Source organism: Ceratotherium simum, chromosome 3, assembly GCF_057802395.1.
Source record: "Ceratotherium simum simum isolate JZ-2026a chromosome 3, ASM5780239v1, whole genome shotgun sequence".
In the NCBI taxonomy this organism is placed as follows: Eukaryota; Metazoa; Chordata; class Mammalia; order Perissodactyla; family Rhinocerotidae; genus Ceratotherium; species Ceratotherium simum.
The window spans coordinates 60,044,609-60,055,901 of NC_141902.1; positions in this window are offsets into that span (position 1 = coordinate 60,044,609).

An 11,293-nucleotide genomic window follows, 5' to 3' on the forward strand; every position below is an offset into this window, starting at 1 on the left:
CTGGCAAAGTCTTCATCTCCATGCCACCATCCCCACTTTTCTCTCTCCTTCCCATCTCCTCTGTTAAGTGGACCATTTTTTCCATCTTCTTAAGCTTGGAGCCAACTGATAACCTCAGGAGAGGAGTAGGAAGCAGTGTATGTGGGTGCTCACCAACTTCAAGCACTTATTAAAATATAGTATTCTTCCCAACAACAACACTTCTTTCCTTAAGAGGACTTTAGGGCTAACCATTAAGGCAGTAAAATATTTTTCACCTCCATCCAAATAGAATTTAATGGAAATGAAGGGTAATAAGAAAGTATTCTCAAGAGGGGGGGAGTAGAAGCAAGCACTCAGCCATCTGACAGATTGAGACCAGCACTATCTTATTTTGATGTCTCACGTTTTCTAATCACTTCTTCTGTGTTCCTGATAGTAAGGTATTTTGCAATTATGAAAAATATTTGAAAAAAGAAAAACACTTTAGGTATTGCGCCTCTCGTAATTTTAAAATGTTTATGTTCAAATGTTTTATAAAAGCACTCCCAGGTGAGGGAGCTGGGGAGCTGTTCCTTAAGGGTTTTCATGATGGAGGAGCACATTTTAAAGATTTCAAGTTTGAGAGATATTATGCAAAATATGAAAGAAATATTCCCTGATAGCAATCAAATGGCAAAAGTTTCTTGGAACACAAAGCACGTGAACTACAAATGGAAAAGATCAATAAATTAGACTTCATCAAAATTAAAAACTTTTGCTCTTCAAAGAAAATGAAAAGACAAACTACAGTTAGGAAGAAAATAGTTGTAAATTTTCAAGTCCCCCTGACAGAGGACTTGTATCCAGAGTATAAAAAGAACTTTTACAGCTCAATAATAATACAAACAACCCAATTCAAAATGGGCAAAAGATTTAAACATTCACTTCACCAAAGAAGATGTATGGTTGTCAAATAAGCATGTAAAAAAATGCTCACTGTCATTAGTCAGTAGGGAAACGCAAATTAAAACCACAGTGAGGGGCGGGCCCCATGGCGTAGAGGTTGAGTGCACGCGCTCTGCTGCTGGCGGCCTGGGTTTGGATCCCGGGCGCAGACCGATGCACCGCTTGTCAGGCCATGCTGTGGCGGCGTCTCATATAAAGTAGAGGAAGATGGGCATGGATGTTAGCCCTTCCTCAGCAAAAAGAGGAGGATTGGCATGGATGTTAGCTCAGGGCTGATCTTCCTCAAAAAAAAAAAAAAAAGAAAACAATAATCACAATGAGAGGGGCCAGCCTGGTAGTGAAGAGGTTAAGCTCACGCACTCCACTTCAGCGGCCCTGCTCAGGGTTCGCCGGTTCGGATCCCGGGCGTGGATCTGCTCACCGCTCATCAAGACATGCTGAGGTGGCATCCCACACAGAGCAACTGGAAGGATGTACGACTATGACAAACAACTATCTACTGGGGTTTGGGGGAGAAAAAAGGAAAAAAGGAGAAAAATTGGCAACAGATGTTAGCTCAGGGCTCAAAAACAAAAACAAAACACCCCATAATAAGATATCACTACACATCCACTAGAATGGCTAAAATTTAAAAAGACTGATCACACCAGATACTGGCAGAGATGTGGAACAAATGGAACTCTCCTACACTGTTGATGGGAATGTAAAATGTAAAAAAAGTTTAAACACTTTGGAAAATAGTTTGCAAGTTTCTTAAAAAGATAAACATACACTCATTTTACTCTTAGGTATCTACCCAAGAGAAATGAAAACATATCCACATAAAGACTTATACACAGATGTTCATAGCAGCTTTCTTTGGAGTAGGCAAAAAACTGGAAATAATGCAAATGTCCATCAAAAAGTGAAGAGATAAATTGTGGTACATCCATAAAATGGCATACTACTTAGCAATCAATGGACTATTCATAAACACAGCAATATGGGTGTACCTCAGTAATTATGCTGAGTGAAAGAAGCCAGACAAAAAAGGGCACATTAAAGTGTATACACCAACCAATTCCATTTATATAAAATTCTAGAAAAAGCAAACTATAGTAGGGGCAAGGGGCAGATGAGCGAGGGATTCTAAAGGTGTTCAAGGAAACTGTTGGAGGATTTTGGATGTGTTCATTATCTTTATTATGGTGATGGTTTCTCCACATAAGTCAAAACTGTTCAAATTTTATATTTTCAAAGGTAAGATATCTATCTTATGTGATTATGCCTCAATAAATATGTAAAAAAAAGATTCAAAGTATAAGATATGTTTTTAAAATGTAGAAGAAAATTCTCTCAGTAGTATTTGAATTAATTTGATTATATTTAAAGTTTCCAGTTATTGAGGGTATATATAGCACTGAATTTGGGATGTGTTACCTTACCTTGAATGAGTAATCACTTTTTATCTTCTTATTGTTATTTTTAATTTTTTGTATTAAAAAGCAGACAAACAAAACAAGTACTACAATTATTAGGAGAGGAATAAAAAGGGCCGTGTGAATTAGCTGATTATTTCATTTTATAATTATTCTCTCCAATAGTCTTAACCTTTCAAGGTGAGAATGCTTCTTTTTATGTTTACATTGCAAACTGGCTAAATGGCTGGAAATAAAACAAAATTTCACATAAAAAATATATATTTTTTTGCCAATGAGGGCAGACAAGTTGTGACAAAAAGTAAAGTAAAAAATTTTGAGTAAAATCCTAGGAATATTTGTTTTTTATAAGACGGCATTGCAGTATATTATACATAGAATTTTTTAGAAACACACTAAGGATTTTTCCATCTCTTAAATAGTACAATTCTGGGCGGGCCCCGTGGCTTAGCGGTTAAGTGCGCGTGCTCCGCTACTGGAGGCCCGGGTTCGGATCCCCAGCGTGCACCACACACCGCTTCTCATGCCGAGGCTGCGTCCCACATACAGCAACTAGAAGGATGTGCAGCTATGACATACAACTATCTACAGGGGCTTTGGGGGAAAAAAAACGGATGAGGATTGGCAATAGATGTTAGCTCAGAGCCGGTCTTCCTCAGCAAAAAGAGGAGGATTAGCATGGATGATAGCTCAGGGCTGATCTTCCTCACAAAAAAAAAAAAAAAAGTACAATTCTACAGATATTTTTACAAAGAGTATAGGAAAACACATGAGGAGGATGGGTTCTTTGGTTTCATTGAGCTCTCAGGTAAGTGGCTCATCGCTGTGGAAAGAGCCTAGGGCTGGTGCCATGCTATTCCTGGATCCTGTCCGATAGTGGAACCCAAACTTTTCTGGCTACCAGTATCTTCTATAAAACAGATCATACTGGATCATACTACTTAATTTATGTGCCTCAAGATATTGTTTACAGGATCAGTCAGGAAGAGAAGGGAGAGATTTATTCATTCAACAAATATTTATTGATTGTCTATATGCCAGGTATGGTTCTCAGAGCCAGTGATGAAATGGTGAACAAGACAGATGAACCAGACAGTAAATAAGTAAATAAATAAAGATGAAAAAAAGGAGAAAATAAAATGATATAGTGACAGAGAGTGACTAGAGGGACAATGTAGAAAGAGTGAGGATGTGACATTTGGGCAGAGTCCTTATGGCAAGAAGTAGGCAGCCAAACAAAGGGCTAAAGGAAGACTGCTCCATGCTGAGTAAACAGGAAGCCCATAGACCCCGAGTTGGGAACAAGCAGGTGTGTTCAGAAGGAGGAAAGAAGGTCACTGTGGCCAGAATTTGGTGACCAAGGGTGAAAGTAGGATGAGGTGAGGTGTAGAGGAGGCAGAGCTGGAAAGTTCTGATAAGGGTTTGGGAGATGGATCCATTGGTGAGCCTTAAGCAATAGGCCAATTTTAAGATCTTCTAGCTGCTGTATGGAGGATGGACTATCAGGAGGCCAGAGGGAAAGCAGAGGGCCAGTTAGGATTCTTGATATGTTTGGGAGATAGAACTCAAAGGCAGGCCCACCCCTGATGTTTGCAGGGTCCAGGGCAAGAGACAAATGGGGGCCCAATACCAAGTGCTTACATATGTAAAAATTGTAAATTAACCTGAAGATCATCAAATAAAATATGTTCTATCCTCTTATCTTGAAAAACAACTTTCATAGCAATGTGGAAGTCCAGATTGGAATTTAGATTTCTCAGATTCCTTGGAATACCATAATGGAACATGGGAAGAGCTGGCCCCTAGCCCTCCTTCCTCTGTCTGCTTCCCCTTCTCTTCGCACCTTCAACTCTATCCCACACTGCAAGGACCTTTACCCACAAGTGCATGGACATCCAGCCTGCCAGCCAAGCTCTGTCCACACCTTCTTCTTATAGGTCCTTGGCCACCCCTTGGACCTATGGGATCTATAGCTGGGTGCAGTCTACCACTCTGCTCTCAGGAGGATGGACCAGGGAAAGAGGCCCCTACAGGCCCTAGGAACAAGCCTTATCTTCCCTGCACTGTTTGGGCAGAGAATTCTGGAATCTTAGGTGACCAGAGAATGCTCTAGAAGGCAGAGCACAGGCTCCATACAGGCATGGCCCCTTGGCCCTATGGATTCCTCATAATGCAGGGAGGGGTATGGCTGAAAAAGGGCCAGAGTGGAGACTCAGAAGACTAGGGCCCAGAGCAGGACTGCTCAGAGTTTTTATGACAGGTTGGATGTGGGCTGTGCTGGAAAGAGAGGCATCAAGGTGGCTATAGTGGGTGAGGATGTGGAATCAAGTGCTCCAGTTTAGACGTTTTGAGTTTGAGATGCCCATTGATGCGTCCAAGGGCATCTTGGATTCCAAACAATTGGAATCCAAGAAAGTCCAAGGAGGCAGGAGCTCCTTGGAGTAATAAAATTGGGAGCTCATCAACATATAGATGGTAGAGGTCATCTAAGCAGAGAGTGTCGACAGAAAAGAGATAGAGTCTGACACTGTCAACCAATAAGTGCTCAACCAACAAAATCTGGAAAATACTGAAAAGCACGAAATAAAAAATAAGATAGTCTCACCCATGCTTTGACGTCCTAGAAATAAACACTTTATATTTGAGATACTTCCTTTGTCTTCTCTCTCTGCTATACATGTTTACACTGTATTTCAATAATGACATGGTGCTCATATATACCTACTTTTTTTTTTTTGCTGAGGAAGATCTCCTCTGAGCTAACATCCACTGCCAATCTTCCTCTTTTGTATGTGAGGTGCCGCTACAGCATGGCCACTGACAGATGAGTGGTGTAGGCCCACTTACTATTTTCGGAACATTTTCCAAAATAAGCCATTTCCATTACTCTTTTAAAGAGAGATTTTTTAGGGCCGGCCCCGCGGCTTAGCAGTTAAGTGCGAGCGCTCCGCTGCTGGTGGCCCGGGTTCAGATCCCGGGCATGCACCGACGCACTGCTTCTCCGGCCATGCTGAGGTGGCATCCCACATACAGCAACTAGAAGGATGTGCAGTTATGACATACAACTATCTACTGGGGCTTAGGGGCAAAAAAATAAATAAATAAAATTATAAAAAAAAAATAGAGAGAGATTTTTAAAATTGATCCATTGAATTTCCTCATGTAGATATATCATAAAATTCTCTATTTTTAGATATTAATTTTTTTAAGATAATGTAATTTATTACTTTTTTAACACAGAGAAATCCAAAGAACGAAACCAAAAATTGTTCATAATCTTCCCACCTAGGAAACATCTTTTGATGTTTTTGAAGAAAACAAAATAAATTAGTACATCTATATGGACAGAAAAGTCAAACAACACAAAAAGGTACAAAGTGAAAAGTGAAAGTTTTTCTTCCCACTCAGCAAGTCTTTCTTTCTAAAGGTAATTACTGGTAACAAATTCTTGTACTTTCTTCCCAGAAAAAAAAAATGAAAACATTGAATTCAATAAAAGAGAGCCAACAAATGGAGTACAAAAGAAAATTTAATTTGTGTCTACATCTTGTTATTATGAGTAATACTGAAATAAACATCCCTGTACATAAATCTTTGTGCACATCTCTGATTATTTCCCTAAAATAAATTGCTAAATTCAAACTGTATGCATTATGGACATTATTTGAAATTCCTTTTTTTTTTCTTTTAACAGTTTATAAACTAAGTTTGAATGGCATCTGGATTTTTCAGCTTCTAAGTTTGGCCCCAAATTCGTAAAACTCAAAAGAAGTATGGATTATGACCTATCCGAATGTGTTGGACTTATGTCAAATATGGTTTTGATATCACTTGAAATTGAAGGTGAGTATCAAAATTAGAGAAAGTGATGGTAGACAAAGGAAAAATAATCAGATTATTGTTATTTATGGCATTACCAAGATCTGTAGTGTTTTTATAATTGGAGATAACTGAAAATGTCTCAGCCAAACAAACCCACCTGATGACTATCAACAAAACGAAGCTTACCTGTCTGCTATTTGGCAAGGTGCTGAGACTTTTAAAAAGATCATTGACCTTGGAATCAGGAGATGTGTCCTTGTTCTACCCTTAGCTAGCTGTGTGACCCTCCGAGGCTCAGTTTTTCCTTTATAAAATGGGGTGATTAAACATCATGACCTCTATGGTCTAGCTCTAAAATTCTAAAACGAACTCAGTCTCCCACTTTCCATAAGCAAAAGCCCCATATCAGGTGCCAGTCTAGGCTCTAGTTGTAAAGGTCTATCTACTCAGAGAAAGCACACACAGGAGCAAGGATAAATAGCCATATGGTTCGGTAGTAATTATAATGACACGACAATGTTATCATGAAAATAACAATACTGTACTTTGTATTTTATGAAGCTGTACAAGTAAAACAATCTGGCACATTGCAGAGAAGAGCTTCCTTGCTCCTTAGGAATATATAAAACTACAAAACACATTGATGTATCAATAACTATGGTTTACAGTATCTTAAAGTATACATAAACCCAGGACAATGTGTCATGTACAGTTTATCGTTGGAGATGAAACTCTTTCAGGCAAATTCTCAGCTCTCCATAATCTGACCTGGCCTCTGACCAAGAGTGTGAATTATAAAAAAAGATTGATAGTCAGATTTAAGATGGCTCTGCCTTTGTAGGCCCCATATGCTCTTATCACAGCATCCAGATCACTGTAGATCAAATGGTCACTCTCGTTTTAAATTTCCTGCTTGTAATCTTTGCAAAGCACTTGGCGGGAAAAGGATGATGCAGGGGTTTTCCACTGAGTAGAAGAAAGCACAGAAAAAAAAAAAAAAAGACCAATGATGACAAGCATTCAAATGAATGTCCTGGGAAAGAGATTTGTTTAATCTCAGACCAGATTTGAGAACAAGAGTATCTGAGATCCTGGACTGTGATTCCAAAGGAAGTCAAGACTTCCTCCTCCACAGCTGCCCTCTAGGAAGCTTGTATGTCCCAAGCATATCTTCTTTCACTGTGTGACCCAAGGTGAAAAGCCAAGTACCACATCTCCTCTCTTAGATGCCAAGCCAGGGCAAGGTGCCTACCCCCACTTCCCTCCAAAAAAAAAAAGGTGCCAGATCTGACATCCTGTCTGGTTGAAGCCACATCTTTAGAGAGTAGTTGAAATTGCATCATCCTTCACCTTGTTGAGGCATCATTTCCTTCAAATGAAGGGCAAGTGTCCATTAAAAGTCACTCCCAAAATAACCCCATGGTTTCATTGCGTTTGGAATGTGTGACATCCAGAACTGAGGAAGTGGATGTATCCTCTCCGAAGGGAGAGAGGAGGGTAGTGTTACCCTTCACAACGTGACCCTTCACTCAGATACTCAATAGGAACAGCTGCCAAACTCACAGGAGGTTAACAATCTAGACAATGGATTATATTCCTTATCTATTTATTTTAACATTTTAAAAATTAGCCCCATTCTGAACAGAATGAATTATAGGCAAAGAGAGTTAATAATAATAAAAGCACTTAATAAAGAGTCAGAGTTCTCTTATGACTAGAGAGTAGGAAAATGTGGTGTTAAAATGAGAAAAAAGTATAAGGTGGAATTTCTTCATATGGAATAACTTCTGTTTGCAATAACTTGACATTTTTTTATTTTGAATTTCCCAACTGAATTTTTCATAATAAGAGAATAAAAGATCTTAATTTGTAAGAAGCAAATATGGACTTGCCTCTAAAATAAAACTCATAAATTGATAATATCATAAAATTCACTGATCCTATAATATCAACTGCGTGTTAGTATGGCTAAGATAACACGGGACTTCATAATGTAAACAGAAGTTATCATTGAGTAGGGTATCATGAATGGTTTTTATTATATTTTTTTTACTTTTTTAGTTTTTTCCCCACATAATAAGTTGGTATTAGTTATATAACTTTCTAAAAGCCTATAAAATTTGAAACAAAAAACACAAAATGCTCAGAAGTAAATGTTTTAATGTAAGAAAGGCCTATATTATTCTTTCTTTTTTTTTTTTCAAAGATTTTATTTATTTATTTATTTTCCCCCAAAGGCCCAGTGGATAGTTGTATGTCATAGCTGCACATCCTTCCAGTTGCTGTATGTGGGACATGGCCTCAGCATGGCCGGAGAAGCGGTGCGTCCGTGCGCGCCCGGGATCCGAACCCGGGCCGCCAGCAGCGGAGCGCGCGCACTTAACCGCTAAGCCACGGGGCCGGCCCATATTATTCTTTCAATCTAAAAGTAAAACAGAACAAATAAAAATACGTTTTGCTCAGTCTGACCTATTTTCTGAGGAAAAAAAGTTTTATTGTGATTTCTCTCTCCCCACCCCCTTGCCCCGTTTTACTGGCATATAATTGACATATAACATTGTATAAGTTTAAGGTGTACAAGGAATTGATTTGATACATTTGTATATTGCAAAATGATTATCGACATAGCATTAGCTAACACATCCATCCTGTCACATAATTACCATTTCTTTTTTGTAGTGAGAACATTTAAGATCTAGTCTCTTAGCAACATGCAAGTATATAATACAGTATTATTAGCTATAATCACCATGCTGTACATTAGATCTCAAAACTCGTTACTCTTATAACTAGAAGTTTGTACCCTTTGACCAATACCTCCCCATTTCCTCCACCCACCCCCTCGCCCCCACCCCACCCCTGGTCCCTAGTAACCACCACTCTACTCTCTGTTTCTCTGAGTTTGGCTTTTTTAATAATTTTTATTTATTTATTTTTTTCCCCAAAGCCCCAGTAGATAGTTGTATGTCATAGCTGCACATCCTTTTAGTTGCTGTATGTGGGACGCGGCCTCAGCATGGCCGGAGAAGCAGTGCGTCCGTGCGCGCCCGGGATTCGAACCCGGGCTGCCAGCAGCGGAGCGCACGCACTTAACCACTAAGCCACGGGGCCGGCCCGAGTTTGGCTTTTTTAGATTCCACATGTAAGTAATATCATACAGTATTCGTCTTTCTCTGATTTATCTCACTTAGCACAATGCCCTCAAGGTCTGCCGTGTTGTTGCAAATAGCAGGATTTCCTTCTTTCTTGTGGCTAAATAATATTCTATTGTTATTCTTTATCCATTCATCTTCTTTATCCATTCATCCATTCACAGACACTTAGGTTGTTTCTACATCTTGGCTATTGCAAATAATGATGCAATGAACATAGGAGTGCAGATATCTCTAGGAGATCCTAACCTCAATTCTTTTGGATATATACCCAGAAGTGAGATTTCTGGATCATATGGGTAGTTCTATTTTTAATTTCTATTTATTTGAGGAACCTTCATACTGTTTTCCATAGTGGCTGTATCAATCTGCATTCCCACCGAGTATTCCCACCAGTATACAAGGGTTCTCTTTTCTCCACACCTTGCCAACACTTGTTATCTCTTGTCTTTTTGTGATAATAGCCATTCTAACAGGTGTGAGAGGATATCTCATTGTGATTTTGATTTGCATTTCCCTGATGATTAGTGATGTCAAGTGAATTTCTTTTTCTTTTCTCTGGTAATTGTTTTATTGAAGGGTAACATACAACCAGAAAATCATAAATGGAACACACTTGTGTAACCTGCACCCAGATCAAGAAAGCAAACACTACCAGTACCCTAAAAGCCCCCTTCAACTCACCTTCCTATTACACTCCTCCTCAAGGATAACTACTACCCCAATTTCTACCACCATAGATGAGGTTTACCAGTTTTGAACTTTATATATAAAGTAGTATTACTTTCTTTCTTTCTTTTTTTTTTTTTTGGTGAAGAAGATTAGCCCTGAGCTAACATATGTTGCCAATCCTCCCCTTTTTGCTGAGGAAGATCGGCCCTGGGCTAACATCTGTACCCATCTTCCTCTACTTTATATGTGGGACACTGCCACAGCATGGCTTGATAGGTGGTGCGTAAGTCTGTGCCCAGGATCCAAATCTGCAAACCCTGGGCTGCTGAAGCAGAGTGTATGAACTTAACCGCTATGCCACCAGGCTGGCCCCATGGTGAACATATATATTGATTTCTGTAGGTTTGTGCCTAGGGGTAGAATCTCTGGGTCATAGGGCAGATGTAAGTTAAACTTAATAGATACTGCCAAACATCTTTTCAAACTGGTTGCACAAATTTATATTCCTACCATCAGTGCAAGAGAGTCTTGTCCTAGTTGCTCCACATCTTATCAACATTTGATGTTATGTATCCTTTTCAATTTAGCCAGAATAGTGGGTGTAGTATCATAGCAGTTTTTTTTAATTGTGGTAAAATATACATAAAATTTACCATTTTGACCATTTTTAAGTATACAATTTAGTGGCGTTGAGTACTCATATTATAGTTTTTTTTTTTTTTTTTTTTTTGTGAGGGAGATCAGCCCTGAGCTAACATCCATGCTAATCCTCCTCTTTTTGCTGAGGAAGACCGGCTCTGAGCTAACATCTATTGCCAATCCTCCTCCTTTTTTTCTTCCCCAAAGCCCCAGTAGATAGTTGTATGTCATAGTTGCACATCCTTCTAGTTGCTGTATGTGGGACTCGGCCTCAGCATGGCCAGAGAAGCGGTGCATCAGTGCGCACCGGGGATCTGAACCCCGGGCTGCCAGTAGTGGAGCGCGAGCACATGACCGCTAAGCCACAGGGCCGGCCCTCATATTATAGTTTTAATTTGCGCTTTCCTGATAACTAAAGAAGTTCAGCATCTTTTCATGATTATTGACCATTTGGATATCTTCTTTTATTAAGTGCCTTGTCAAATCTTTTGCCCATAATTCTATTGGATTGTCTGTCTTTTTTTTGTTAATGTGTAGGAGTTCTTTATATATTATGGATACGAGTTCTTTTTCCAATATATCCATTGCAAATCTCTTCTCTCTTTTTACCCTTTTTGAAGGTCAGAAGTAAAAAACATTAATGTATAATTTAGCTTATTTTTC